A 5,474-nucleotide genomic window follows, 5' to 3' on the forward strand; every position below is an offset into this window, starting at 1 on the left:
CATAAACTTTAATATGGAAGAAATTATGAGTGAAACAGAAGAAATTAAGACGACCAAAAGAAACTACACAATTTATGCAAAAAATTTTAAATATTTATATAAAATAATGATAGTTATTTAAGGAAACACATTTCAACAAAATTGACTCCAATTAAGATAGAAAACTTGAGCAAACCAATTTCCGCAGAAGAAATAAAGGTATCAAATTTCTACCCCACATAAAAAAACACGAGATCCAGATGATTTCACAGGGAAACATCACCAAGTTTCTAAAGAACAGATATTTTATTTTTATTTTTTACTTATTATTATTATTATTCTTTTTGCCTAAATCCCTATTTGTTTTTTTTGGACAGTTTTTAGTTTCAGGATTCAAATTGAGATTGAGCCTTACTTATAGACCATTCCCACTTTCTTCTCCCTACCCCCATAGATGCATCTCGTGAGTCTTTTTTTTTTTTCCTAAATTCCTAATTGTTTTTTTATTTGAAAGAACAAATATTTTTAACATTGTTCCAGAAAATGAAGGAAAACTCACAAATTTCTTTATGAAACAAGTATAACATTAATACCTAAACTTCAGTAAGATCTCTCTCTCTCTCTCTCTCTCTCTCACACACACACACAAATCTTAACTATGAATATAAAAGCAAAAATCCTAAATAAAATAAGAGTAATACTACATTACATTTAGATAAATAATAATATATGATGAACACATGGAATTTATTTCAAGAATTCAAAGATGGTTCAATGGTAGAAATCCATTAATATAGTAAATTATATTAAGAGATCTAAGGAGAAAAATCAGATAATTATCTCAAAGATGCTTAAAGCCTTAGAAAGAAATCAACGTCGATTCCTTCTGGAAACTTTCAATGACAGGGAATTGATACTTCCTTGTCCTGTTTAACATTCACACACATACACACACACACACAAATACACACATACACACACAATACTGGAGACCTCTGGGGAAGGGAAAAAAATGATCCCGTCAAATCTCCTTAAAACAAGCAGACCTGCTACAAACACATTACTTGTATTTACTAGCAGACAGGTCACAAACAATCTTTACCTATAAAATACTTTTGGTAGGATAGACCTTATAGTAGAATAATTGCTCATTTTATGTCAACTCAGATATGGGTTTATAAGGCATAATTTATTGGAAAATGTCACATAAGCTGCATATCTAATCTAAAGGGGGCACAAAATGGGTGTGTTCTACTGAAATGGCTCTCTGCTCAAGTAATGTTGCATATACATTGCTTAAAAATTTGCATGATAAATCTAAACCAGAAAATATCCTTACATGGATATTTAGGACATTATGTTGATGGTCTTTTTTTTTTCTTCAAAAAAAAGAAACTGTATTATGCTAGTGTCTATATTGGTTTTTTATTTATAAGTTTAGTACAGCATAGGTTCTATACTTTGTGTTGAACATAATTTTACAATCATATTCTAGATGTTATCAATCTAAAAGAAAAAATAATGATGATATTGATAGGGACAGAGTTAGAAGTAGAGTTTGAGGTGAAAGGGGAGATGGACAGAGATAGAGGCAGAGTCCTCAGATGTAATGCCAGTTCCTTATTTAATGGGCAAACAATAGAGTCATTCTCACTAAAGTAAGGAACAAAGTAACCATACCCACTATCTCTACTTCTATTTAACACTGTATTTGGAGCACTAACACAATTAAATAAGAAAAAATATAGGAAAAGCATTAGAAATAAAAAAGTAAGCCGATCTCTTTGAAAATGATATAATATTCTGACAAGAGAACTCAAAGAATCAATGGTAAACTTTACTCAATAAATTCACTGACTTATAATATTAACGAAAAACAGTTAAAAGCCTACACTTATACAATAATCAGAAGTTACAAAAGAAGAGAAAACCTCATTTATAACATCAACAAAAAACTTTAGGAATAAACTTATCAAAAAATATGTAACTCATATAAGAAAAAGTAGAAAACACTTCTGAAAGACACAAAAAATAAATACCTTGTTCTTGGATAGAAAGATTAAGCATCATAAAATTACCAGTTCTCCCTAACTGTACATATAAGTTGATGTGATCTCAATAAAAATATCAGTTTTTTCCCCCTGGAGTTGAAATGGTTTATTATAATTTCATGTATAAAAATAAACATGTGAGAATAGGTAGGCAAACTCTAGGACTATGCTTATGAGGTATTAAAACATACTAGAAATGATAAATAATTAAAACAGTGTAATACTCATTCATTCATAGACTGACAGACTAGTGAAAAATCCAGAAACGGATCCAGAAACATATGAAACCTAACTTCTGATAAAGATGTTACTTTAAATCACTGGAGGAAAAAATACTTTTAAATAAATGACGTGGGAAATACTGGATAGTCACTTGGAAAAAGTTAAAATTGGATACATACTTCACACCAAACACCAGAATAAACTTCAAATGGATCAGAGATCTAATAGTAAAAAACTGGAAATATACAAGTCTTGGAAAAAAATACATGTGATTTCCTTTTTATAATGTGAGTGTGAGAAACCCAGGTACAATTTTAAAAGATTGATTAATGTGACTTTAAAACAATATGTTGCATGAAAAAAAAAAAAAGAAAAGTCAAAAGACTTAAAACTAGAAAAAAATTTTAAAATATATCACCTGTAAAAGACTAACATCTCTAATACATACAGAACTCTTAAAAATATAGAGGGAAAGACAAAAACTTGATAGAAAAATAGATTAAAAATTAATTATATATCTATAAATATATAGATCTTAGATATATATATATAAAGTTGAACTTCGCCCATAATAAAAGAAATGCATATTTAAACCACATTGAGACCCTTTCTTACTTATCAAATTAGCAAAAATTCAAAGGCTTGACTATATGTTTTGTTGGATAGACTGTGAAGAAACAGTATGCCCTTAGATTGCTGGGAGAGTGCAAAATTTGTGCAGCCTCTATGGAGGTGAACTTGGTAATACCTAACAAGCTACGTATGTATTTATCTTTTGACCCAGATATCCTACTACTATGACTTTACTCTAAACATGCACTAATATGCAATAATATAAAAATATGTATCTACACATTAGTTAATTTTAGTATTAATTACAAAAGAAACATATTAGAAACAACCTAAAAGCCCAAACATAGGAGAAAGATTGTGGTACATAGATTACTATTTAGCTGTATAAAAGAATAAGAAAGAGCTCGAAGAACAAATATGAAGTAATTGCTAGGATATATTTTTAAGTAAAATACCTAAGATAAAAAGATCATATTTTAAAATCTACCCTCCAAGACCTATCACTGCGGAGCTCCAAGGGAATCTGAGCGAATGCTACCAAAACTGCTGCTAACACTGACAGAGACTAAAACTCAGGGTAGCAAATTAAATATCTATAAGAAAATAAAGGCATTATATAAAAGCATTATTAAGACTTTATATAAAGCAGAGATTCAAGAGGCTTAGACGCCACCTACTGGAAACCAAAAGAAGACAGACTTCTTTGCAGCAGGCTGGAGAGACACCTTTATGTAATAAAACTTCTTTCTGGAAAAAAAGTGGAACACATTTCCATTAATGCCCAGGCAGAGAAATATTCCATTAAACACCATGAACAACCATGGTGACAAGACATCTCAGAAAGAAAGAGAAAATCTCCAGAAAATAAGCTTACAGACTAGAAATATACAACTTAAATGACAGAGAATTTAGAATGGTACTTTGGAAAAAACTCAGTGAGTTCCAAAATGAATCATATCAACAATTTCAGGAATTGAAAAAACAACCAGATGAGCAGAGCAAGGAGATTGAAACCCTCAAAAAGAACCAAATAGAACTTCTGGAGATAAAAAACACACTGCAAGAGATGAAAAATGAAATAGCAAGCTTGAGAAATAGAGTTGACCAAATTGAGGAAAGGATCAGTGATATCGAAGACAGAAATCTAAAAATAAATCAGAAGGAAGAAGAGAGAAACCGAAGAATGAAAAATAATGAAAGAGAAATTCAAGAACCAGCTGATACCATCAGGAGAGGAAACATAAGAATAATGGGCATTATCGAAGGCAAAAAAAAAGAAGCAGAGACGAGAAAGCATTTTCAGACAATTAGTAGATAAGAATTTCCCAAATCTAAGGAATATGTTGGAGCTTAGAATTCAAGAAATCAACGGAATACCCAATTACCTAAACTGAAAATGCCTTCACCAAGACACATTGTATTAAAATTATCAAAAGTCAGCGACAAAGACAGAATTCTCAGGGCAGCCAGGGAGAAGAAAATGGTAACTTATAAAGGAAAACTCATTAGATTATCCTCGGACTTCTCAGCGCAGACTATACAAGCCAAAAAGGAATGGAATCAAACATTAAATTATTAAGTGAAAGAAACTACCAGCCTAGAATAATGTATCTAGCTACACTCTCCTTTAGATAAGAAGGAGAAATAAAGACCTTTCCAGACATACAAAAATTGAGAGAATTCTCCACCATGAGGCCTGTACTATAGGAAGTACTGAAAGGGGTCAGCTCACCTAAAACAAAATAACAACAACAACAACAAAAAAACCCAAAAACATAATTAGGAGTAAAGTGACGATCAGGCAAATAAAATCAGAGGAGTGCAACTCTTACTAAGAATAGGGCATTATAAGCTTAAAATAAGAACAGAATTGCTATAGCAAGATAGTAATGAACATTCAGCATAGGAACAAATTGAGATAACAATGACTGAAAAGGGAAGGATTCAAAGACTCAAATTCTCAAAGGCGAATGGAGATAAGGCACGTGCAGAAGAAAGTGGATGACTATATCTAAATAATTATCTTTTCCATATTCGTAATGGTAATCACATGCCAAAGATTCAGAACCAAAAGAACCAGAGAGAAAACCCACAAAGGACAACTGAAATAAAGAAAACAGAAGCACAAGGACAGGGAAGCAATGGAAACACCGAGCTACCAGAAAGTAAAAGATAAAATGGCTATAAGAAGACCTCATATTTCAATAATCACTCTAAATATAAATGGACTGAACTCACCAATAAAAAGGCACAGAGTTGCAGAATGGATCAAAAAACAAAACCCAACCATAGGCTGCCTCCAGGAGACACATCTCAACTCCAAAGACAAAATAGACTCAAGGTGAAAGGGTGGAAAATGATATTTCAAACAAATGGCATTTGGAGAAAAGCAGGAGTAGTGGTACTAATATTAGATGAAGTAGACTTCAAAATACAAAAGGTAAAGAAAGATACTGAGAGACACTTCATAATGATAAAGGGAATCATGCACTTATTAATATCTATGCTCCCAACCAGGGAGCCCCAAAATATATAAAGCAATTACTAACAGAACTAAAGGGAGAAACAGACCAAAACATTATCATAGTAGGGGACCTAAATACCCCACTGTTGGATATGGACAGATCATTCAAACAGAAAATCAATAAG

This window comes from Pteropus alecto, unplaced genomic scaffold (assembly GCF_000325575.1).
Source record: "Pteropus alecto unplaced genomic scaffold, ASM32557v1 scaffold78, whole genome shotgun sequence".
NCBI lineage: Eukaryota > Metazoa > Chordata > Mammalia > Chiroptera > Pteropodidae > Pteropus > Pteropus alecto.